This window comes from Halichoeres trimaculatus, unplaced genomic scaffold, assembly GCF_033239565.1.
Source record: "Halichoeres trimaculatus isolate MK-OKI-2021-1 unplaced genomic scaffold, fHalTri1.1 fHalTri1_scaffold_11, whole genome shotgun sequence".
Lineage (NCBI taxonomy): Eukaryota > Metazoa > Chordata > Actinopteri > Labriformes > Labridae > Halichoeres > Halichoeres trimaculatus.
In genome coordinates, this window is record NW_027437189.1 from 7031723 (window position 1) to 7059436 (window position 27714).

The following is a 27714-nucleotide window of genomic DNA, read 5'->3' on the forward strand; positions in this document are numbered from 1 at the left end:
TTTGAGGGAGAAATGCAGCGTGTGTTAATTGCTGAGGTGAAGTGAGGCCTCAGTCGGTGCCTTCATCACTTCTCGGAGCCAGCTGGATGTTTGTTTTTACCCATTCAGAAAATACAGATCAGCTCAACACGGCTCATATTTAAAATCAAACAAAACCTCAACAAAAAAGAACAATCCCGCCCCCGCATTCCCGCCCCTCTTTTTTCTCTTCCTCTACACAGCAGAGAGAGATCCTCGCCTCTTCCCTCAGCAGCACACCAACACAGAATTGCTGTTGTTGTTGCTTCACGCTGACAGCTTGTGCCACACAATCTCCTGGGCAGCCTCATTTCGCCTCATCTGAATATTTATGAATGTTGTTAGGCGGCCACATTCCATTATGGGGGGAGATTGGCTGGCGTGGGGCTCCTGATCCTTTCACCCTGCTCACGTCTGTCTGAGAGTCTCGCTCTTCATCCAACTGCAGTCTGTATTTCAGTGCCACCAGCATTGTTGGTGTTATGGAGAAAAATGAGACGCACAAAACGGTATAGAAGAGGGGGAGGGCGGCACGCAGTCGAGCCAGAGAGGAAATCTATACAGGAGGAAGATGAACGGCGTTTTCAAGGCTTCAAAGCTTAAATTAAATCGACTAATTCTCTGAGCTGGAAACACATGCTCGGCGTGCTTTGCTGGGCGCCCTCTCCTTTCCAGAGGTATGAGTCAAACTTCCAGGGCAAAGGTAAACAACAGCCCAACCAGGGAGAGGAGACATGGATGCGTGCCAGCACATTCTCACTTCACTTCTCCCTCTTTATCTGAACTTTCTGCAGCAAAGCCTCAAGATTTATTCTGGCCACCGAGAGGGACCGAGCAAGAAAACAAGAGGTGGTCGAGGAGCTACGGCTACTCCACTACGACACAATGTTCTCATTGTTCCCAGCCTGGTTTAAGAAGTGGGTGTATTTGACTAACATCCTCTATTCACGCTGCTGAAAACAAACACAGGAGAACGCGAGAGGGGAAGGCCGAAACTAAACGGCGTGATAAGAATCAGGTCCAGCAACAAGGTCTTTTACCTTTTCTTGGAAGTTAAAGGGAGGTTTCCTGTGGAGATATCAGACACAAAAAGCTGGAAATGTTGTGTGTTAGAGTCCAGCTGAGGAGGTTTTTATATAAAAGTTAAAATAAAGCAAGAAAAAATCTTTTTGTTGGTGATGAGTTTGTTAAAACTTCAATTCACAGCTTCTCATAAACAGAAGCGTCTCAATAAGCACTGTGGACTTGTAGAGTACGAAACCATCAGCCTTCAAGGCAAAAAGTATAGACTGGTTTCAGCTTCAATGGAGCAGAGCGAAGTAGAGCTGGAACCACAAAGACCATCATCCTCTGCACTCTGCTGGTTCCCTCAGATGTAGAGCAGTGAAAATGGCTTGAGTAGCGAAGGAATACAGAGATGGTTTTGACTTTTTTGATGCTCCAGCAGCGTCTAAAACTGACATGTTGGGCTGCATTGGTTTCCACGGGTCAAGGAATGAGAAAGTGGAAACAGTAATTGAAAAAAAAAAAAAATACAGACCCTAAATGTTGTTTGAGAAGATGTTAGGCAACTCTTACAGTTGACATGTTTAAATGAATCCATTTTAGGGCCTGATAAATCAGCAGGCCAATTTAAGTGGCCGATTATTGCCCCTCGTCAAAGTAATCATCACCCCCTGAAGTTTTGCCAATCAAATGCCAATATACTCTTAATTTCTCATAAAACAGTAAATATCGTCACATGTCTGAGTCGCGCAGAATGTCGTTCTTGTGCTGTTTGTTCACCACATGGTTCCCTGACTTCATTCAATCCTTAGTCCCCCACTAGGGCTGGGTATTGCTATGAACCTCACAATTTGATTCGATTAAATTCGATATGATTTCAATTCAATATTGATTTAAATCCACAGATTATCGATTTTCATGCCCTATGTGAGCATATGTGGTATGTTACCTCACGTTTTGGGGCACTGAAATAACCCAAATGTCAGACTTTAAAGCCGAAAGATCTGGCTTTATGCTGCTGCGGCTGCTTTGGCTGCCATTTTTTTGTTGTTTGGTCTCACGAGGCCCTCGTCCATATAATGCGAATAACATGCACAGCCCCCCTCACTTGCCAGAAGATGAATCAATCCAGAGGATTTGCTGAATGGATATTGAATTGCGCGAGGAAATATTTTGATGCATCGATCCATCAATATTTTTACCCACTCCTATCCCCCACTGCTGTTTTCTAAGGGACTGACAACTCTACTTCAGTGGAGATCAAAATCAAAAGCTATTTCTAGACAAGACAATTATAGCACCAACTACGGGCTTGGCATGCTTACCACAGGGTCTTCAGTCCCTTGGTACAGATTTTTTTTACTGCGTTTTAGCATTTTTGCCAGCAACAGTACAGGAGTGTGCTAAGCAAAGCTTGCCAACAGGTATCTTTACAACAACGTTAAATTAACAATGACTCAACATGTCTCCCGTTTCAAATGAACTCCCTTTGCCATGTGTCACATGTGAGTGACACGTGCTTTGTTGCGCTGGTCATGCTTCTTATTTACGTTGTATTGCTAAAGATGTGCTACACTAGCTTATGTAACAAAAATAAATTTACATTACTTTCTCACAGGAGATTCCTATTCAATACATTCAACATGTTATACATCTCCTAATACACTATTTTTCATAATCTATATATAAAACATAGTGCTAGCTTGATGCTAACGTACATGGGAAATTGTATTTATATGCTAGTGGTTAGCATAAATTGATATAACTTTGATTTTAAAACAGAATTTTAACTTTATAACCAAAAACATAACAAAATTACTCTTTCTAAACAGCACTGAAAGCACAAACACTGAAAAGACCATAATGTTGATTTAATGTTAAAATTTTATATTTTTATATTTTAAACAAAAAGAAACCAGAACAGCTATGCTTTCAGAAATTGTGGCACACAAGATAAACACACAAGTTTGGCTCAGCTGTTAAGGTCTATAAATCCCACATGGAGCCTTCAGTCCTTGACACATGAGGTCAAAGGTTCAAATTTTGGCCATAACCCTTCACTGCATGTGATCCTCCACTCTCCACACCCCATGTTTTTATGTCTCTCTTCAGCTGTTCTTTCTAATGGAGGTTGATACGTCCAAAATATAACTGAGAAAAGAAAACAAACTTACACATGTACAGATCGAATCAAAAAACTACATGCAGTGCTTTGACCACAGGGGGCGACAAAGTCAACACAAGAAAGTTTCCTCACAGGAGCTTTAACTCACAGCTACACATTTCAGCAGTTTCAATTTAACAAAGTTATCTCTGGCAGAAAGTGTGGGAATGACGACCTCGGTATGTGTTTTCTTTTTTAAAAACATTTAATGAATAAAAATGAGCAAAGATTTCATTTTAAAGCTCTTGTTTAAGAAGGCACCTTGAAGGAAAACCGTCTTCAATACATGAAGACGCAAATAACCCAAAGGAAACTTAATGAATGGATTCAGCTTGTCAGAAAAACGTTTGAAGGTAAAGAAAAAGTGGTGGTTTGATTCAACAGAATACAATCATACAAGGTTTGTGTTGGCCAGGTGCATAATTTAATTCAATTCAGCTCTGACAGGAGCTTCTTCTGCAAACACACACCTGACTCTGCAGCCTGTCACATGTCCGCCCTCCACGCTTTGTAATCTATACTCAGAGAAAAGACTGAAAATATGTTTGCCAACAGGGACATTGCAGCAATTTAAAACAATCCCGGCTGAATTTGAAGCTGCGGTTAAATGAGGAAGCTGGGCAAAGACGGGTCTTAGGCTGGCGATGGATGACTGCAGAAGAAGACCAGGGGCGGATGAAGAGCTGCACCTGCTGCTCGCATGATTACTCATTGTTGCACATTCAAGATCTCCATGTGAGCCGCGCTCTCCTACATAACAGCCTCCACTTTATAACCATAACCACGCTCCCACTAGACACATGAATCTCCTTCACCTCCCGACACACACATATGAAAATAAATATATCCGCACCGGCTGCCCACAAAACACAGACACACACTCCATCTATCTAATCAGCCTGTCAGCAAGTACTCAGCCTGGCCTCACGCATCTTTGTGACGCAAATGCACATTAAGTAGTGAGATGTGTTAAGTGCAGGGCGTGCTCATGACAGACAGGCATCTGCGCTCCGCTCGCTCATTCAGACGTGTATCGACAGCAGGAGTCAAGGTCAAGCAGACAGAGACGTGACGCCTCAATGTGCTCTGCATAAGATCATCAGGCGCTCCATGCTTCACACAAAAGCACGGAAAAGCTGCGAGTAATTGGGAAACAATGACTTTTGTAGAAGTGTCAGATGTAGGTCCTATATTCTAGCCTGGCCTTTCACAGGGTGTCACTCTCATTTGTTTTTGCTCCTTGAGAAATGACCTTACCAAAAATGTCACGACCGCCTGACGAGTCCTCATGCAGGAGCGAGATAAGACACAACAATGTGTCCTCGACTGGTAATTAACGCTCGCTTTCAGAGGGTGTTGGGCTGATTCTTAGAAGCCACAAAGGGCATGAGTGGTACGTGAAGATGGACGCTGGAAGGCAGACATTTCACATTTCAACAAACACTTATACGAGGATTCTTAGGCTGGTCATAAATCAGATTGAAAACCACCAGAAGAAACAACATCATCAGCATAAAGACGAACTCTTTACATAGCGTCATTTTTAGCAGTAGGGAAGGTGTCAGACGAAGTGATCAGCAGCCGAAACTATCCTCGCCTTCAGATTCATCATGAGCAACACAACGCAGTGTTTGCAGCTTCAGATGAGCCGCCCTGATGTGATGAGATCTGGGTTCAGAGCGAACGGCGGGAGACAGGCAGCAGAATGAGCCTCTTTTGTGTGTCTGTCTGAGGCGGAGGAGAGGTGAGCCTCCCTGGCCTTACTTTCACTCAACATGGTTAGCCAACATCGGCTCTGACTGTTTCATTTGGTTATTACTTTGGCACTTAATTTAAGATCACTGTGACGAGGAGTGGCACACACACACTGACACACACTCACTCATGTCTCAGTCTACTCTGTTGGCAGGAAAAGTAGGTAATCCCCATTATTCAGAGTGAAAGTGTAGTAGACTGCCAAGGGTGTACTCTTTGTTGTTCTGTTGTTCTGTACTTGTACTACAGATTTTCTATCATGAACACCTCTTCTCTACTCTGTTATCATGTTTCGCTGGCTCAAACAAGTCCAAAATAGGATAACCTGAAGGAACACAGGGACCATATTGGTGTCTTGATTGAAAATAAACAAGCCTGTAAGCTGTACTGAGCCTGTATAATGTTGGAATAACTGAATTTTCAATATAGTGTAAGATCAATCATTCTTGAAAGAGGGGCTTTAGATTTGTGCATGACTAATGAGGAAAAGCAAATTTCATCCCCCAAAGTCGTTTCATCTCTTTTTCGTCATCTCTGCATTTGGAGTGGGTCATTGCTTTGTTTGGTTTATTTGCTGGTCATGGACATCAAACTGGTTTTGCCTTCAGTGATATTTTTACTACTTTTTCTCCTGTGTTTGTCTGGAGATCCATACAACCATGGCTGCATTGCTTACATGTGAAATCAGCTGTTAGCAGCCTGTAGCATGTCAATGCTGACTGGTGCAAGGCCCGATGTTCCCCACAAAGTGAGGCGAAGGAGGTGAGGATGACGTGCTGGTTCTCAGGTGTGAGCTAAGAAGTGATGACATCAACCTGTCCTTCCATCCATCGTTACTGGGAATGTAAGATCTATCTCCAATACGATGGACAATACGATACGTGCTAAACCAGCAACAGAGGGAATACCAGAAGACAGAGTAGCATCATGCTATTCACAGACATGGCTAACAGAGCTAACACCAGACACTAACACCACATTGGAAGAACTTCACCTGCTGTGAGCAGACAGGATCCAGGAAGAAGCTCAGTCCTGGACCCTGTGGAGGTGGAGGCTGGCTGACTGGACAATGATGGACAAGCTGTCAGCATCTATTTTCTTATGGACCTTTTTGCACTTTCTGTACACTTTCTTACTTTTGTTTTCTGGATTGCTGCTGTGACTCCTCCTGAATTTCCCCTCTGGGATAAATAAAGTATTTTCTATTCTATTCAATTCTATTCTATTCTATTCTATTCTATTCCATTGTAATGTATTGAATCTTTAATATTGTAAGTTATTGTAGTTTTTGTTATATTTCGTATAGTGTTTTGTATTGTAATCTATGTTAATGTCTCGTATCTTAACGCATCATAAATTATCACAATATATCATTCCATATGATATCCATTATGTATTGATATGTATCATACCACAATGAACCTTCTGCTATCGAAAAGTAGCACATTGCAGTGTATCTTTTCAAAATGTATGGTATCATATTGTAATTTGTGTATTGTAATGTATCTCATATACCTGTAATGTAATATCTCAACAAAAACTATTGAACCAAAATGTAAAATACCATACGGTACATAACATCGTATCCTATTGTAATGAATTGTAATATATCATTAGGTATCATATCATAAGTCATTGCACTGTAATGTAAATTATTGCATTGTAATGTATTGTGTAATGATATACTGTATCAAAACATGTTGAATTGTTTTGCAATGCACTGTGACAATTTAAGTATTGAAATGTATCATGTTGTGTCATAATGTATTGTATTGTATATGGTATTACAATATAATGTATCCCATCAAAATGTACCACATCAAAATTTATCCCATCCTATTGTATCTTTTCATGATACAAAGTATTTCATCATAATGTTTTGTTTTTATTGTATCTTATTGTAATGTATGGTTTCTCATCACAATGTATCCCACTGTACTGCATTTTGATTTTTTTGTATTGTATCTCTTCGTATCTCAATGTATCATTGTATAGTGTTGTAATCTAGAAAACAGAGATGACCCCCTCTACTCTTTTCTTTGCATTAAGGGTGTTTGTTAACCTTTTTTTTTAAAACTTGTCCTTGATCAGTCAGAAACACCAGTTTCAAATCAGTGCAAGGTCGTTAGCAGTATGGAGTCCTTCCTGCAAAAGGATTCATCTCTCCAAAAAGAGAGATGGATGAAAATGATCCTTCAAGCCTCGGTAAAAGAAGACTCAAACATGCTGTACTCAAGTATACTAAAGTATTCCAGCATAAGTTTGAGACGATAACATGAAGAACCTTGGTTTCTCAGCTAAGTGTCGCCTTGCAGTGTAGAGTCAGTGAAAGCAACACTGCACGAGCAAAATGGACCATACATTTCTACACCACAGTAGGTAATGATGTAAGACCTTGACATATTTAACTATGCAGCATTCTTTTCTTCTGACACTACCTCAGGCTGTTGACAATTACAAAGTGAGCAAGAAATGTGCTACGACCAGGCAGAAGACCACGTTTATTCTCTCATTCCCAGGAACCAGTCAGGCTCCTCAGAGAGGAGTCGTTCTGCAGAAAAACAGCTCCTTACAAAGCCAGGAAGGAAAAGGCTGAGAAGGGAGCAGCTCTGAAGCACCTGGATCTAAGCCCTGTGAGTAATTGAAAACAATGGTTGTACAATGCTTATAAGATTACATCATATTCCTCTGGGAAATCTGCACAGAGCTGATGAGGTGAATTACTGTGAGTGGGAGTGACGAGATAGAGGGCAAAACATCAACAGGGAGTCGGAGTCAGTCAACATGCCTGGTTGTTTCACATGCAAGAAACTTTTTCTGTGTAGTTGTGCATCCTCTGGAAGATTAAAATCTGCTCTCATTTTGCCAGCCGAAAGAATATGTCAAGGGAGGAGAACTAACTTTGCAGTAAAATCAGTGTTTTCTTTTCAAATCTTGCAGCATCCCAAGTGGTTCACAAAAAATCTAAACTGTGCTCATATTATCTCAAATCATATTACATCAAATTTTATTTCTTCTTCCCCAAATCACAGGGGTTTCTCAATCTGTACAGCAGATAACACTCCCTGTCCTGAGAGACTCCTGTCAGAGTATCTGAATTTTCTTCCAGCCAGCGCGCTTGAATCCACAGAGGCATCACTCACTTTATCATCCTTTTGTTGCTAAAAAGACAGAATTACTGCAGCTCTGAACAGAACGTGATGTTCAAAACCCTCAAATTGAATTCAACATCTGAGCAACAAGATATTAAATTTAGATCCAATAACTCTCCCTGACACTGTTTTGCTTGCGAGACACACGTGGGATACCCAGTATAAAGCTTTAGAGTTTCTTTTTGTTGATATTTAGTTTAAAGGCGCTGTGAGGAACTTTCATGCCGGGCTGAATTTGGTAACCCCCTCTGGACAGAATAACGCTACAGCATAATGAGGTCATGATGTGTGCATTCAGTCAACAAAACAGCTAAATGTTGTTAGCAATGGTAGAAATACTGGTCAGTTAAACAAGCTTCCAATACTTTTATTACAGCCAGCCTAAAGTGTGGTCATATGTTGTATTTAAGCTGTAGTACAGCCACACACCACTAGCAGGGGCTGTAGCTCCATTTACTGGTGACTGCCAAAATGACATAATTCTCTACTACCTGGATGTAAAAAAGCACAGATGATGGATGGCAGTGAAGGACCAAAGGTAGGTAGTAATAGCTATGCTAACCTTAATTGTGACCTGCCAATGGACTGCAGATGTAATTTAGCTGTAAGCTAACTCTAGTAGAATGCATCAAATTATGACATTTATGTTAAATATTGTGCATGGTCCCTTTATAAATAAATAAAATAAGACTATTTGAATTAAGTTTATACTTTTGAGTCAAATCAAAGATTTACCCCTAATTCACACATACACCATGAGTGCAAAGCGGCACAGCACCCCAGTTTTTGGGTGTGCAGTGATACGCAGCAGAAAGTAGTACCAAGCGATAACAGAGTCTGTCTTTTTTCTGGTTTGCAGTTTTGTGATGCAAATTTACCACTCTTTTGAACACAAATTGTTTTTAGAGGAAAAATGCTTTATTTTCGTGACCCCAGCCATGTTGCCGGACTACTTTCGTCTAGACCAAAACCGCACCAGATCTCGGGTCACAGGACGCTGACAGGGGTAAGACAGCGCTGAAGTACATAACTATAGATGAGGATGCCATACAGATTCATGTCAAAAAATCCGAACTATCCCTTTAAAATGCTTAGCCCCTGTACATACATAGAGGCCTACATACAAAGCCAACACAATAGGATCACCGTGGAAGTTGAATCAGGGTTTAGTGGTATAATTTTTTTTTTCCTGTGTTTTTCTTTTACCTTTCAAGAGTCTTTCAGTTGAAAATAAATTGTCTCAATCTTTTTCAATTGCAAAAAAAGTCACTTTAAAACATCAAGTCTTCAAGCTTTTTTGTTTGTTGTTATTGTTTGTTGTCATGTGCTTGTATGCTGAGGTGATTTTTTCTTAATCTCAAACTATGCCCCCCACCACCTCACCCATTCGGGGACATGGTCTGGAATTTTTTTTATTTTTTTTCCCCCCGTGTTTCTCCCTCTTGTTTTTTCATTTCATATCTATTAAAACAGGGGGCGCTAGGCACACTGGCAGCCTCCACAGTTCTTCCCCTCCTGTCTCCCCATGTTACCATGTTATATGTTACAATCTTTTGATGTTTCTTGGAAATTGAAATGCAATTTCCCCTCCGGGATCAGTGCAGTATTCCTGATTTTGATTCTGATTCTGATCCTTTGCAGAAAGAAAAATTTGTAAACTCTAATTTATGACAGTTAGCTTGCAAACAGCAACCAGACATTACATGTTGGCGTTCCAATCCGAGAAATGTAAATAGTCAATATAAGTACAAAATATTATGCATCAACCAAGGGAAAAACTTTTTGCTAACTTACTTTTCGCAACCAAACTTTTTTTCGCTCAAAACTTAAGACACTTAAAGGTCCCATATTATGCAAAAATCACTTTATTAAGTCTTTGAGTGAAATTTATGGGTCTTTGGCTTTTCTCCCAGTCCACAAAATGTGATATTTAATGAACAAACCTGTATTAAGTAGTGCTTGTGAATGTAAAATCCTGACCTAAAACAAGCTATTTGGAATGTCTGGGATTTGCCGACGTCAGCAATTCCCTTTTATGACCAATCAGGAGCAAATCTGTCCTGATTGGTTCTGGAGCAGATCTCCCAACAAACCTGGGACCCTGGAAATGTGAGTATTTTAAATGCTGTGTGCTGTGGAGCAGATGTAAGAGCTTTTCCTCAGTGTCCCCCCTGTGTCTGTGTTAGCTTCAGGATGCTAACTTTAGCTACGGTTAGCCTGTTGTTTTAGCCTGTAATGTTACGGTAAATGAGCTTCGCTATTTTCTAAACATTGTGCACTCGGAGCTCGTGTGACACGGAAGAGCTGGGCAGTATCAGGGGTGGCTGATTTACATATGAAGGTCACGCCACTAAATCAGAGGGTTCTGAACAGAGGGGCTATGAGAGCCTGGAAACAATGCTGCTGTGCTTGATTTATTGGCTTTTTGGACCAAAACATGTTACTACCATTTCCTGAAGACATCAATGATCCATATTAAACTGCAGAGAAGGAGCAGAATATGGGACCTTTAAAGGAGAGACAACTACATGTATGACATGAAGAGCCATAGCTGTAAATCAATGAGTAAAAATTCCTGACAGTGCCTTTAATTCTGCACAAGATCCCAAAACTCTGAGGTGTACAAGGACCAAACTGACAGAAAAACTATAATTACATCTTTGTGTGAACAAAATCGAACATCATAATCAGGGTAGTGCCTCTGAGAAAAGGATGGAGGGATGATAATAAGAGGATAATAATCACATTTAATGAGTTATTGATTTGACCAACGCTCATCCATTATCTAATGCAGCAGAGACAAATCAGGCGGAGTCAGTTGTTTCTTTCGGCGCGTCAGTATCGAATGTGTGGAGGGTGAAATAGATGATTTCTGATTGAGGATTTTGTCGTGTGGTACTGAATTAGATTACAGTTTCTTGGATGGAGTGTTGATTGGAATAAGAGGTATTGATCAAAATGTAATGTCATAAACTCAAGCTGCGGTTTTGGAGCCACAGGTTGCTTTATTCAAGCTTAGATTTCTCATCAGAAACACACACACACACAGGTCGATACTTCCTCATCTGCTCTTGAATTAATGAGGGTGGTCCAGACGCTACATTTGGTAATCAGACAATTAGCTCTTCATCCAGCATCTTCCATCTGGAAAATCTTTAACAACAAGAGCCGGCAACCATGAGAACAAGAGGGTGAAGGAGGTTAAACAACAGGTAAACAACGTAACTCAAGGATTGTTAACAGCTGATGGAGGAGGCGAGGGAAAGGAGACACAGAAGTGTAGATTGAGAAGAGACAGAAGAAATAAGAAAGAGATTGATTGAGAAGATGGGAGGAAAAAAGGAGAAGGGGCAGGCATGAAGCAATTACCCGCCATACCATGTTCCTGTCCTCTCGCCTCCCTGAAACACCCATGGGAGAGAAAAAGACGGTGTGAGAGTGCTGCTGGCTGTCAGCAGAGCAGACCTGCATCTCCCCTCACCTCCACATTAACAGGAAGGTCCCTGGGTGAGCTACAGGACTCTTATAAAGTTCAAATCTGTATTGAAGGATAAACATTTGCACAAAGCAAAGAGAAGAGGCATCTCAAAAAAACAGAGTGTCTCACTGTTGTTTGTTTTATCAGCGTTAAACATTATTTGGTTTCATACCTTCTTTGTTTCTCACTGCCTCAGCTGTTGTTTTCTCTGAGGGTGTCTTCCAAACACAGTCAGGTTAAGAGGAATTTAACCCTCAAGGCAACAGCAGAGTGAAGTTGAAGACTGCTATGTTCACATTGATTCAATCAAGCAGACCATCAGACCAAACGGAAAGAAAAATGAGTAAACTGATAGTTAAGAGGTTTTCTTCTTGAGCAGGACAGCTCAAACACATCAGATTTTTCTTGTCTTCACAGACGAACGTGACTTGGCTTTGAAAAGATTTGACCTTCTGGCCTGAATCTGCCTTGATACCCCCCCAGAGGGGAGCTGGGAAACGATGCAGAGCAGAGAACTGATAATTTCCCTGGCTTCCTGCCAACGTGACAAGGCCGTGGATATGTGAGAGGAAATCAATGATTGGAGGAGTGGATGGATGGATGGATGGATGGATGGATGGATGGATGGATGGATGGATGGATGGATGGATGGATGGATGGATGGATGGATAATGAGCAGGATAGATGGAAGGATAAGTAGATGAATGAAAGCATGCATGGATATATACACAGACAAATGTTTAAAGATGAATGTATGAATGGATGAATAGATGGATGGATAAGGACAGGAATGACTAAATGCCTGAATAGAAAGACAGATGGAGGATAAGATGGATTGACAGATTAATGAATGAGAAGATGGATGGATGAAAGGATTTTACAAGCAGAGGGATAGATGCCTGCACAGACAGACTGATGGAAGGGATGGCTGGATGGATGGATGGATGGATGGATGGATAGATGGATGGATGCACCAGGAGATGGATGGAGGGATCAATAGATGAGAAGTTGGATAAAGGATGGATGGATATGGAATTGCATGAATGAATGAATGAATAGGAAATTGAGGAGGAGAGAGATGAAGAGTGATGGTGTGGTAGATGGATAAATGTAGGAATGGAAAGACAGACATCGATGGATGGACAGATTGATGATTGATGGATGAATGGATGGATAGATGGATAAAGAAAGGAAAGGTTGGAGTGATGGATTGATGGATAAAAAGAGGAAGGGATGGAGTGATGGATGGATGGATAAAGAGAGGAAGGAATGGAGTGATGGATTGATGGATAAATATAAGGAAGGGATGGAGTGATGAATAGATGGATAAAAAGAGGAAGGGATGGAGTGATGGATAGATAAGGAGAGGAAGGGACCGATGGATGAATGGATGGATGGATGGATGGATGGATGGATGGATGGATGGATGGATATAGAAAGAAAGAAAACGATGGATGGATGAATGGATGGATGGATGGATGATGGATGGATAAAAAGAGGAAGGGATGGAGGGAGGGAGGGATGGATGGATGGATGGTTGGATGGATGGATGGATGGATGGATGGATGGATGGATGGATGGATGGATATAGAAAGAAAGAAAACGATGGATGGACGAATGGATGGATGGATGGATGGATGGATAAAGAGAGGAAGGGATGGAGTGATGGATTGATGGATAAAGAGAGGAAGGGATGGAGTGATGGATAGATGGGTAAAGAAAAAAAGGGATGGATGGATTGATGGATGGATGGATGGATGGATGGATAAAGAGAGGAAGGGATGGATGGATGGATGGATTGATGGATGGATGGATGGATAAAGAGAGGAAGGGATGGATGGATGGATGGATGAATTGATGGATGGATGGATGGATGGATGGATGGATGGATGGATGGATGGATGGATGGATGGATGGATAAAGAGAGGAAGGGATGGATGGATGGATGGATGGATGGATGGATGGATGGATGGATGGATGGATGGATATAGAAAGAAAGAAAACGATGGATGGATGAATGGATGGATGGATGGATGATGGATGGATAAAAAGAGGAAGGGATGGAGGGAGGGAGGGATGGATGGATGGATGGTTGGATGGATGGATGGATGGATGGATGGATGGATGGATGGATGGATGGATATAGAAAGAAAGAAAACGATGGATGGACGAATGGATGGATGGATGGATGGATGGATGGATAAAGAGAGGAAGGGATGGAGTGATGGATTGATGGATAAAGAGAGGAAGGGATGGAGTGATGGATAGATGGGTAAAGAGAAAAAGGGATGGATGGATGGATGGATGGATGGATGGATGGATGGATGGATGGATGGATGGATAAAGAGAGGAAGGGATGGATGGATGGATTGATGGATGGATGGATGGATGGATGGATGGATGGATGGATGGATGGATGGATGGATGATAGATGGATGGATGGATAGATGGATTAAGAGAGGAAGGGAACAATGGATGGATAGATAGATAAAGAGAGGAAGGGATGGATGGAGTGATGGATGGATGGATGGATGGATGGATGGATGGATGGCTGGATGGATGGATGGATGGACGGATGGATGGATGGACGGATGGATGGAAGATCAAGGAGATAGATAGACAGATGCACGCATGATGGATGCTTGATGAAAGAAGAGATGGATGACTGTGTGAATTGACAGACCTATTATGACCTTTTGATGGAAGGATGGATGGATGGATAAATAGATGCTTGGCTGGATGAAGATCAGAATGAGGACTGAAGGGATGGGTTCATGGAAGAGACAGGGATGGTTGCATGGATGGATAGTCGGATGGATAGGAGGACTGAGAGAACAAAAGGGCGTCGTTGTCAGGCTGATGACTGAAGCTGCTGCTGCTCTTGGTAATAATGACATCTCTGGATTAAAAAAAGCTTCTTTCTCACGCTCCATACATTAAACCCAGCGCTGCATGTCAGCACCTGTGTCTGACTGGACTCACAGCAGTTTGTAGCTTTAACTCATCCTCACTTCCTTCTGATCTTTTCTTTAGTTGTACTACTATTTGGCCTGTTAAAAACACCTGGTGAGAAAAAACGGCAGAATTTTAAGAATACATCAGCTGCTCCATCCTTTAAAGGGACAACAAGTATGAAGGACTCTGCATTTTCAGCCTTCCTCCTACATACAATTTATTTTTGCCCATGACAGAAATTTAAGCTGGTCTGGTCCCTTCAATATTCACTCTTCCCCTCACGTACACTGACTGATATGTGAATGTGCGTGTGCTTACTGAGTGGGAAATAAACATCCTTTTACATCAGAGCTGCTGGCAGCACACCATCTCCCTACTGTGCTCCTACGCACCCCAGCTTTTCCACATGACACTTCCCTTTTGTATGCTCAAACAGCCCGTTATGGACAACCCCATTTAGCATGTAATCAGGTCTCAATAAGTAACACTATTTCAACACCACTTGGAATCAATGCAGCTTCTGCTTTACACGTGGCACGGGAGAAATCAATTCACCTTTTTGTCAGACTCATTCATGTGATGCAGATGCCTGAAGTCAAAGGAGGTGGTGGAGCTGCTGCTGCATCAAGACGACACAGGAGGAGAAATGGGGGGAAGGATTATTATGACGTAGTATCGATCCAAATTGGCAAACAAGCCCGGGATGCAGGAGGCTGCAGAGGAACGGATGCTTGATTGATCAGATCCTTGGTGCCAGACAAAGCGGAGGATTATGGGTGTTTGCATGGACGGAAAGAATGGATAGAGGGAAAGCCTGGGTGGTGAGACAGGCGGGCTGAGAGATAAAGACAGATTGGGGAGATAAATCTGGGAAGCTGGGAAATGAATGCAGAAGTCCTGCACATGCTGCAGAATTTATAACATGAAATGTCAATTTTAATGCTGCAGATGTGACTTTATGTTAAACCCACTCTCCAAATGGTATTATGTAATCCTCACTGCAATTAGCACGGTGCAGCATGCTAGCCTGGCCGTAATCTGGCCAATGTGTGGACAGAGCATTACAGGCCTTGAGACTTAATCCCTCACTCATAAAGGCCATAGGGACATTTAATTCATGTTCAAATGCACATGTAAAATGAAACAAATACGGAACACGCAGCCTGTTTTTGTTGTTAATTCTTCCTCGTGTCCATCTGCTCTTGCATCACGTTGGAGCACACCATCAATGGCGTAGGATCCACAGATGGAAGGGAATGATGCTGACCAGATTGTGTCTCCGCAGCCTCGAAAAGACTTAAAACCAGCGTCCTTTGGGGGGGATTACTGACGTCTTGTAGGAAATTGGCCTAATCCAAAACAAATCCAGCGGGATATGTTCCTGGTAATGCGTTGCTTGTGGTGGTGACTGTGCTTTTTAACCACACGAAGGCACAACGCACTGACAGATCCTTTGTTCTCACGCATCGCTGGCTGCGGCCTCGAGTCATCACTCAAGCAGACGCTACTCGGCAGCCGGGGACTAGACTTGATTAGCTGCATCACTGATCCAATAGGTAATCCTTTGCAAATTAATGATAAAATGCTTCAAATGTGCATCTGGTTGACTGAATGCAACATTTTTGGAGCATTATTTATCATTTAAACACAAGATTTACTCCCATTTCAGACTGAAGTTTAAAGATTTATTTTATGCAGAAGATCAAATATTATTTACTTCAATTAGTCTCAGACAAAAAGCACTAAAGTGTGAAACTGAGAGTATTTTTTCACCCTATACTTATAGATAATAATGAGATAAATATAAAGGCCGATGGGTTTGCACACTCACAGAGCAACAGGTTGGCCGTGTTAACAACCACTGTGTCATGGCAACCTTTGTTAGCTTCACTCTGCATCAGCCTCCTCCTCTCATCTTTGCACTCAGAGCTGAACCCGATCCCCTCCTCCCTCCTTCTCTCGCTCCTCTTAAATTGGAATCAACAGGCCTTGTTTTTTTTTTGTCTCAAAGGCAGGGTGCCCCCACCTTGCCCCCTCCTCACTTCTTTTTCTTTCCTCCACGCGAGGTCTCCGTCGCCTGTTGCCAATTAGCCTTCAGCTTATGACCCTGCCGTAAAAACCAAGCACTCCCTTCCCCTTCCAAAAGCCCTTATATAAAGGGATCAGGAGTGGGACATATGCCCCTGTGTCTGCTGCAGACCCCACGCCCCCGCAGCCACAGCCGGCGGATGACAGATGATGCGGGAAAAAGAAACAAGCGCGGGAAGGAAGAAGGGGAAAAAGAAGACATGAAAAGAAGAAAACTGTTCAGGAAAGAAGTAGAGATGAAGGAGTAAGTGCGTCATGATGTATATTAGTTCACCAGAGTTACTGTCAGTATGTTCACGTCACTGCTTTAGGAATACGGTCTTCATCCTAGTACAGGGGCACTGAGCTGTCAATAAAGTAATAATAAGAAGAGGGGCTCTGGAATAGCTTAGTGGTCTAGGTTTTCATCTCAACAGCCAAGACCTGGAGCAAGCAGCCTGGTCCCAACCTGTGGCACCATTCCCACGTGTCATTCCTTATCCTGCTCTATCGACAGTCCCCTCCAACTTAAGCCAAAAAATAAGAAAATGAAAAAAAATAAATGAATAAAAGAAAAAAAACCTTTAAAAAAATTATATATATATATATATATATATATATATATATATATATATATATATATATATATAGAGAGAGAGAGAGAGAGAGAGAGAGAGAGAGAGAGATGCGTTAATATATATATATATATATATATATATATATATATATATATATATATATATATATATATATATATATATATATATATATATAAACTTAAAAAATTAAAATAAAAAATAAAACAATTAAAAAAATAATAATAATAATATTCTATTTGTAACACTTTGCATTTAGAACAAACCTCATGATGCTACAAATAAGTGTATAGGAATAAAAGCATTTGACAGGGATAAAAACAGGCTGAAAACAACAGAGTTCTGCTAAATCTGTTATTTATCAAAGGAGGACAGTTTTTGAATGATTCCACTCTCTGGTGGCTTTATGCGTTCAGGGAGGATGTTCCAGAGGCTCGGTGCAGTGGAGCAGAAAGCTCAGTCCCCCATGGTGGGGAGCTTAGTTTTGGGTGTGAGGAGGCAGTTTGAGGGGCCGTCTACACGACAACAGTTTTGGGTTGAAACGCAAAAGGTATTGTTGCGTGGCCTCCAGAGAGTAATTTTTCTGAAATGCTGCCAACACGTTGCTGTGTCATGCTCTGCTTTGCGCAAGCGCATGCAACAGGGCAACAGTACCTTTGATACGATCATCCCGAACTACCGTGATGTGCTTGTGCTGCTCAGTCTGCTGACTGTCTTTCAACAAAACAAGCATCTGTTGCTCCACTTCTGTTCTTAGCATTCACAAATACACCAGATGATCGGCCCAACTCTACTTCGGTGGAGATCTACCAAGAGCTGCGTCTGGACAAGACAGTTACAACGCCAACTACAGGCATGGCATGCTTACTACAGCGTGTTCACTACTTAGTGTTTCCAGATGTTTTTAGGATGGAACATTGTCGTGTAAACGGGGCCATAGTTGCTGGATCAGAGGTGGTTAACGTTGGGTGGGTGAGGAGGGAGATTTTTGACTGAATTCTGAAATAGATGGGAAGCCAGAGTAAGGAGTGCAGGACTGGTGGTGCTATTTTCCAGCTCCGCTACAGTAGTTAGCGACATATCTCCTTTGTGTTCTCCTTTTACAACTTGATCTCCTTCTCCTTATCCTATTACAAACCAAAACAGTTGTCCAAGTGAGCAAGATGCCAACTGGATGTTTGTCAAAGGGTGAAAACATGGACAACTTAGCTACTCTGTGTCTATTGCACGATAAATCTGTCCAGATTTGTTTCTGCCAAAGGGCAACATTCACTTTAAAAAAATGAAGCCTAAGTTGCTGTTCACTATTAGTACACTGTGCGGTTTGGATATTAGGAACACAAGTTTGACTAGCGGGTGCCCGCTAGTTGTAAGAAGAGAAGCTTAAAGCCTGCGTCATATCCAATATGGCCCCTGCTAATGATAGGCTTAATTACTCTGCATCAGGAACAGACGGGTGACGTAGCGTAGCGTAGCATAACTTTGGGGCCAAAGCCTGGCGTGCAAACTGTGAAGATTGCATTAAATGCAAGTTTGGGGCAATCCAGAAGCAAATCTGACTAAAGGCAACTTTTCATGTATTTATTTAAGTTTTTCATGCCTTTCTGTGCAGGAAACGTGAGGCAGGCTGGATTCAAACCCAGGCCGTCAGCTCGAGGACTTGCTTCATGGGGCGCGCAAACTACCCACCCCACGTTCACATGAATGATTTCTTCAACATCTTGAAGACTTAAAGTGTGAGTTTTTGTTTAATCATAAAGTCAGGGTCAAATCTCTGTAATTCTAATGATCATTTAAGGTGATTATCTTTAGTGACATGTCAGTGTTTTGGTATTCAAATCAACTCTAGTTTTGTTTTGAAAGTTTTAAATAAATCCTCTCTGACGCAGATCCAATCAGGATAAGATTGTTGATGTATAATTTCTTTCCTGGCACAGAGCGACAGCGCCTGGAGACCGTGCTCAGTTTTTCACTCGGTGGTGTCGTTATATAGTACGCTGAGCTGACTCGCTCTGCAGCACGTGAGGTTCCCTCCACAGATCAATAGATAACAGGATTGAGAGGTTTCATCAGGATTTACACCATCCCTTTCCTGGTGAACAACACAGAGGAGAAAGAAGGGGGGCAGAGGTGTTGCTATGGAAGGAGCTGTGCATAAACAACACAGGCTGTGAGGAAAAAGAAAGAGATTTTCACACTGACATCCAAACACCGGGCCTCTCTGATCCTCCTCGTGTGTGCTATCAGCAGAGCTCTGATTTTCAGCTGCAGGTTCAGAGCAGCCATGTGGCTCAGCTCTCTGGTGCATTATCTCTGTATATGTTGCCTGTGTTACTTTGAATTTTCAGCCCTTGGTGCTGCTTTCTGAGGTTTTCCAGAGTAGTGAGGAGGAAGAGAGCAATTAGAAAGGGAAACAGAGAGAAAGATAGCAAAGAGTCTTATCAGCCAGGCATACTCCAGAATTCAGGTCCCCCTTTTAATAAATCTGCTTTTCCTCTTCTCCTTCCCTCGCTTAAGACACTCAGCCATCCTCCTCCGCTATTTCCTATCACACCCCCAAACCCCCAGCAGCAATCTCTGCCTGTGTGGAGCTTTACCGAACAGCAAGTCCCTGTTGCAGTAATAAAACCTGCCTCTGAGCCAAATTACATGTTGGGGATTGAGCAGCCGGCGGTGATTGTCCTGTGTGACCTCGAAGGACAGAGGCTGGAGCAAGAATGAATGAGTGAATGATTTCTTTTTGTGTAGGCCTGGGAAAATGGTCAATAAATCAATTAATCACATGATAAATTAAATATACTCAATAATTTTGCCAGCACGTTAAATCGCCATGTGTGTGCATGTTTGTTTTCCTTGTCTTTCACCTTTAAATAGGCTGGATGTCAAGAGTCACCTGGGCGTGTTTGTTCTGTAGCAGAATGAACAGTGAACGCTCTTGTCAGTCCAAAATCTTTGTCTTCTGGGGGACGTGGGGCTGTTAGCATCAGGCTAGCTCAAACACACAGAGTGCAGTAAGTGAGCCTTGTGACCTGGTCAGGGGCAACACAGGTTAGCGTAGCAGAAATTAGGAGGCAAGAAGATTATTGTTAAGTGAAATGCCGCAGCCCCAGTGAAATATTTTTGCTTCAAACCGAATGAGCAAGGTGAGCCTATCAACACGGACAAGTCGGTGTGCAGCAACAAAAAAAGGCAACATAACAAACTCACATGCCCATCTAAAACACAATCACCCAACTCAGTTACAATAGTAAAAAATACATATAAATACACAAAAGACATATTTTACAATCCCTGAAAAAAATACACGAGAACGGCAGCTGTCAATCGTCGTGAAACATTACGTACAGCCTTAATTTTTAACCTCTTATAACTAATGAAAAAGAAACTTTTCAGAAAAAAGAGGATTTGCATACAAGACAGACAAATGTTATCTTCAAATCACCACAACAATCAGACATGAAAAACATTTCTAGGGGGAGTATTAGTTTTTTAAAGTTTGACCACAGCCCATCTGGAATGGCTGGAGAGTCTGATTTTTTGGCTTATACTGCTGCCAACCACCAGGGGGAGCAGTTTTTGTGGAGACCTCACTTTGAGCTGAGCAAGAGGACGTCCTTTTTTTTTACATTCTACGGTGCTGATTCAACTTAAATTGCAATTATTTGCAATTTTTGTGATTTTTAGTTTGCTTTTTTAACACCAGACCATGGGAAAAAGTGAAATGATGATAATAATGTCTACAGACTATATCATGAGACATATTTTCCCATAAAATGCACATCACATGAGTCAGAGAGAAAAATTTCACCCTCTGCTGGAGAAAAGTGGGAACTTTTCCAATCCAGTTTATAAACAAATGCTGAAATAAAGAATTTTAATTTGACAAAAAATATTTTTTGACAAAAAATCATGATTTTAATATTGTAAAACAAAAATCCTAATGTATTGTATTTCAATGTTTTCTTCTACCCCAACTAAATTTGTCTTATCCTGTGTTCTGAACTACTTTTTGCACCAGTTTTTGTCCTTTTCTGCACTATTTCATAACTTTAATGTTGTCTTGTGTCCTTTAATGTGTTTTCTGAACTCTCATATTTTTTTTACATGATAATAAATCCATTAGTTTAAAGACCTCAGCTGTAAAATTTGTTAAGTTTCTGCAGAACATACAGAGCTTTAGCTTTACACAAGTAGACCTTGGACAGTAAATGTAGTTTATTGAATTGTTACTAGATAGACCCTGGTTTGGTTTTTGAACCTTTACGGAAAATGTAAAATCTATCTTTAAATTCAAACTTGAGCAGAGAGAGGCAAAAGATCTTTCATTACCGTAAAACTTGGAGTAGAAAACACACTTTTAATACATTCCTGTATTCCTCTTTGACAAAGATAAGAGAATAAAATACTGGGAGAGGGTTATCAATGTGATATAGTATTTTTTATATCTTTGTGACAAAAGTGGCCTGTGACCTGGAAGAGGCTGGTGCCACCACTTTTTCACAGATTCTCTCTTTTCTTTTTGGATCATAACGACCCATTTCACAAAAATGGACACCCACACAGTTGTGGACTTTGCTGAATGCAGTGGAAATTGTCACGCAGTGTGCAGCTGTGAGAGACCCGCAGAGACAGATTGCATCTTAAATTCTGACGTAACCCATATTCCAGATTTTACGGTACATTAAAGCTGAAAACACAGCTGCCACAGCTACAAATCCATACATCGTTGACAGTAAGTAACAAAACTCATGGGACATTCCAGCGGTGGGTGAGGTCACTGTTCTCCTGAGGGTGCTGTAACCTACTACCTGACTGGCTGAGTGGGAGTGTACAGTAGGTGAGGGAAAGCTCAACCCGCATGAAGGAGGAAAAAAAACAGCCATGAGATGATCTGTGGAGTATGAGGTCACTGGAGGTTAAGATAAGCGAGCCTGTGCCTGCGGCGTGGGATTTGAAGGTTACGGTTTTATCGGGTTTTGCTGGTTCCGCTCGAGAGCAGTGAAGGAAAAATGAGATTCATCTCACAGAGAATCTCTCCTTGGTGCTTTTTTGTTTTGATTACCGAGTGAAATCCGAGCACAGATGCCAGTACATACAGGAGATAAGATTACAGCATGTGAAGTATTGAAAGCCGTTTCCCTTTGTTTATCTCACACAATCACTTTTAAAGCGTCAATAAAAGCTCATAAAGCGCCTCTATTGGCAGTGTGAAGCACATTTCCACTCCTAAACAAGTTGGGTAGGAAAGACGGAAACAAAAACAAGCAACTTGTGGCGGCTTAATCAATTCGGTCTGATCATTACGTCTGGGAACCAATTTAGCTCCCGGAGGTTTGGGCTGTCTGGCCTGAGGTGTTGACAATATTTTGTCTGAAAATCACACTTTTACGGCTCGCAGTGAAATTTAGCTCATCACAGCGGAGTTTAAAAGCAATGCAGATCGAAGTGTAGAGAGCTTTTAGATTGAGTTCTCCTTCACGACTCTAAATCATAATTAAAGAGACTGTCAAACATCACTGCTGTGAATCAATTTACATTCACACCGCAATGTAAACAAACTCTCCCTCTAAGTAAAGGTTAAACAGAGTTAACCCTCTGCCACATTAGCATGCATTAGAGATAATCACCTCTAAGACACACTAACCCTTTTCACATTGTCAGTGTAATATTTCAGAACATGACTCACATGATACAAAAAAAAACAGTTATTTCAACTTTCGAATAAACCAGGCTTCAGATAGTCCTCCAAAAACATCAGGAAACATCACATCTTATGCCTTCCCAGAGGCCTCCAATTGATTTCATCTTCCCGAGCAGCAGGCCTCGTTTTTCACGGCCCACTCGAACTCCCCGACGCGCTCAGACAAACATCCAAACCATTCTTGCGTTCACATACAGAAGCGTGCACAACCTCTCCTGCTGATTGTTGTTCCCCTCAGTGCTCCCAGTCTACATCGCAAAAGGTCTTAACATTTCAAACTTGAAGCTCAAATGAAGGCTTTACACCTGATAGCTGCTCTCTGGCAGTGCGAGAGGAGCACAAAGAGGAGAGGTTATGGCCTGACAGCTCTGGGCAGCTCTCAGCAGAGGAATGATGTAGATATCAGCGTGGATGAGTACAAACTGACAGGAGCTGGATGGGATGAGAGACAGGATCTTCTCTGATTCCAAATATTTAGTGTTATCTGGATATCTGGAGCGAAAGGTGAGGTAGGAGTGAAGAGGAAAAGGGCACTATGAGCCAAAGAGGATCTGAGGATAAGTCTTCTAACTGCTGGTATGGTGTATGTCTTCGGTAAGGTCACGGCGTGCTTCTACAAAGGTCAGCAGTAGTTTAAAAGTGCAGTCGTGGATGTCAAATAGTCAGCCCTGCAGCAAATTTGCTCTGTTAGGGATTCTGTAGGGCCAGGAGTGATGAACCATCGACCGACAGGTCAGCACCTGCATCGCTGGTCGGTACTCGAAAGCAGCAGCACGGATCAATGCCGCTCTGTGAGGAGGACAGAATGCACGGCTGGACACAGGCACACGTAAACAAACACACGAGGACGTCCTGCACAGGCTTCCACCAACATATAAAACAGCTAACCCGGCTCCCATGAGGATAAACCTCTGTCAGAAACAACTCTTAATGCCTGATGTTGACTTCTTTCTTCTCAAGAATTCTCCTTTGTTGGTTATGTCTGATTGATGGATACCAATGATTGTAAGAATCATGTCCAAACTCATCTGAAATTGTGTCCTATCATAAAAAACTGCATCCACAGAGTGTTGAAAACACAAACAGCAGGGCACAGATACGGTGCAGTGGTTTAGGTTGCGCCCCATGAAGTTGGCTCTCAAGCAGGTGGCCAGGATTTGAATCCAGCCTTTGGCCTCTTTCCAGGACACACTCCCCAATCTCCTGCTCTCCTGCTCTTTTCACTGTCCTATCCTCTGATTCAAAGCATAAATCCACCAAAAAATAACTTTACAAAAAAAAATACATGGACAGCAAAACAGCTCCCCAAAAGTGAAGCCTAAACTTTTCAAACTCCTCCAAAAGCCAGCAGCAACATGGCATTAGTGCTTCATCTTCATCATATTTGGCTCCTACAGCGGCGAGTGTTGGGGCCTGTAGCTGTGGTTTTTGACTTCACTTCATCATCCATACGAATACAAAATCACAACTGCTTTGTGACAATGGTCCCCTATGGTAATTTGATCCTAATTTATCTTTTAACTAAAAAAGCCTTACCTAAAATTAACTGTAGAAATTAGGGTTGCAAAAGGAAAGACAGTTTCTGCTACATTTAAGGAAAGTTTCCTGAAAACTTCCATGGGAATTTTAGATCATTAATATTGGCAACTTTCCGGGTTTTATTTTTTCTAAAAATTCAGGGGTTTTTTTTTCGTTTGTTTGTTTTGTTTTTAACTCAAATGAGGTTTCCAAAACTATTGGTTGAACCAACTTGATTAAATGCAAATTCAACTGTGTACCATGAATCACATGTGCAAACAACTCTAATGACCCTACAGCATCCACTGTCCAAAAGGAAAGGTATGGTTTAACTAAAGTAATAAAGAAATTTGAGTTAAACAATTAAACACATTCTTGGGTCGCTAAGGGGACATAAGAATATGTAGAATATATGTATCTAAGCTATTGTAAATACCTGAATCTTCTTAGTTTTCTCCTTCCATGGTTTTTGTTGCTCTATGAAAGAAACAAAGTTCAACAGTCCTAAAAAAGTATTTTATAAATGTATCAGGCATAGTTGCATGTATGCTAGCTAATGACAAATATTTATGCCTATGTTCATGACAGGAAGACTTATTCAGGAAAAATTGACATTGTAAACAAAATTACCCAAAATTTTGTTTATAATGTAATTTGAAAATATTGTCTTAGACATGTTTGCCTGCACAATGTTGTCCAAATTATTTAATATTCATTCATACATATGACCAGGTAAACACTGGCAATTTAAATTCCCATAGAATTCCAGTTAATTCCTGTTCATTTTCAAATATTTGTATTTGAAAGTTTCCAACTTTAAAAATCCCTGGAATTTTGCAACCCTAGTAATGATCTTTCCTTGCCCTTTAGAGTAATTTCACATGATGTCATCAACTTGAGATCGGCCATGTTGGAGGCACCCTCAAGATTGGGCTCCCAGGTTAATATGGTTATTGCATAGACTGCATAAAACATGGACGTAATACCTACGAAGTCACCCGTCTGTTTCTGATACCCTGAAATGAAGCCAATCCACAGACGCACCCACCTTGGACAGTGAGCACTATCGGCAATCACAGTACAGTGTGTGTTTCAGACCCAAGCCGTTTTTTGGACCAGGCTGTAAATATGCTTTTTAATGCCATGTAAGTCTGGTTTAATGGCTGGGTGTGTACGTGACTTCAGTCTTTCTGCAGCCAGTCTCAAGCAGATTCTCAATGAACAGCAACTGTAGCACAACAGGCTTCATTTTTCTAAACTGGATGCTACCCCTTGGATTATTGTCATACAAAATGTTTAACTGTTGCCATGAAAAGTTTCCAATTTTGAAACTTTTTGCAATTTTGCAACCTCAGTACAAATCAAAAATATTTCCAAAGTCCAAAAACTGTGTCAGTCAGAAGGACTGGGGTTAAAGATTTGAGGCTTTAAGAAGACTTATCCTGAAATGTATAACTCCACATTCACTTAAAAACTAACTGAGAAGAGATCCAAGCAGGAACAGCATCCTTAAACCAGCGAACCTTGGAGCAGACACGACTCTGGAGATCTGTTGTGAAATCTGGGAAAACTTGGAGACATTCTTCGTCTGCAGCTGTCCATATTCAGCACACATGCATGGCAGACAAGCATGCAAAACTCCAACACAGCCAAATCTCATGAACACTCCTGCACCTGTTACTGTACAGTCAGCTCATGACATCCTGATGCATGGATACACTCTTAAACACAAACACAGAGAGGGATGAGATGAGATAATACACGCAACATTAATGCTTCAATCCCCACACGCGACGTGTTTTAGAGCTGCTCACAGATGCGCCCCCTTTCCGACACACAGACACGTCTGGAACACTTCCTTCAGTGCACACAAACTAATCCATAGTTCACTTAACAATGACTTGTGCTCACTGAAGTGCAACAAAGTGTGTGTATGTGTGTGTGTGCTTGGGTTAAGTCATGCTCCAGCTGGGTTCCAGCAGAGTGCAGCACAACACACTCCTGTTGTTCTTCCTGACCCCCAAGACTAGGCACGACCAGGCACACACACACACTCACACACACGCTGTACTCCAAAGTGCTTCCTCCTCTCTAAAGTCTGAACATGGATCAGGAGAACAATAGGCTCCATTAGCCCACCCTCAGCTCCCTCCCTTTCTCCGGAGAGATATTTCCTTCAGTCGAGTAATTAGTCTGAATGAATAATAACACCCCTGAGCTCTAAAAACTCTGTAACCTTGTCTGAAGGAAGAGATCTTGGCCCTGAAGACAGCGTTCGTGAGTGTGCCAGCATGGAGGAGCCGCTCCTGTTGGCTCGCAGAGAGGGGTGAAACTTGTGCCGTTTGCACGTTTTGATGATTGGGGATCAAGATGAACATGTGGTCTGCTCAAAAGGGACAGTTAAAGCCATCATATGAATATTAATAAAGATTTAAGCCCTGACAAACTCTTCTTCACCGCACACACACACACACATGCAGGGTAGATTTCATTTAAATATACAAACTATTACTCATCGGTGCCACCGCTCTGCCTGTCTCTCCACATGTCATGCCATGCCAGCTGAATAAGCAGGACTCACATCGCACTGAAGAAGAAACACCATTAAAAAAAAAACTTCCACTTCCTTTCAACTCTTCACCCCATCATCTCTGACAGAAGCAGCTCTGGAGTCAAACTCTCTTACGAGCCATTTCAAAGCGCAACCACTTCAAACAAACAGGTTCCTCGCACCAAGGGGATTTTGTGTAACTTGGAAGGTTTTCAAACAGTCAAAGCGGTGACGTGGGACTGTTTTTGTGCACCACGTGGGGAGCAGCTCAAACCCAGCACCCAGCATGTGACCGGCAGACCTACGCGGAGTGGTCGACTTAAACCGTCACATGCTTCGCTTACGACCGGATGGTCGGAGGTAATCTGTCGTGATTGGCAGAAGCATAAAATATGAGATGCTTTCCAATCACACGCTGCCCTCATGTTGTGCTGGTGGAAGCTAATCCCAAGTCATTGATATTCATATAAAACATGAAGCAGGCTGCTTATCAAGTAGGGCAGAATCCAGGCTCAAGGGCACAGAGAAATTCAGCTGAAGCATGATTTGACAAAATGGAATAAAATTAGTCAAAAAGTCCCTCAGTCAACTCAAAAAGCACAGCACTTCAGCCACCAATTGGGATACAATAAAAATAAAAGCAGTTTTCCCTCCAAAATAGTAAGTGCTTCATTGAAGGACTTGAATTCTACAGGGGGGCTTTGGAGGGGACTGTGAGCTGAGCTGCTGCTGACTCATTTGCAGGTGCTGAGCA

At 41.8% G+C, this 27714-nt stretch overlaps 1 protein-coding gene across 3 annotated transcripts in view; it reads right to left on the bottom strand.

Moving 5' to 3' along the window:
• Positions 1-27714, bottom strand: part of magi3a (membrane associated guanylate kinase, WW and PDZ domain containing 3a) — a 205659-nt gene that overhangs the window by 147437 nt on the left and 30508 nt on the right. The window lies entirely within an intron of this gene.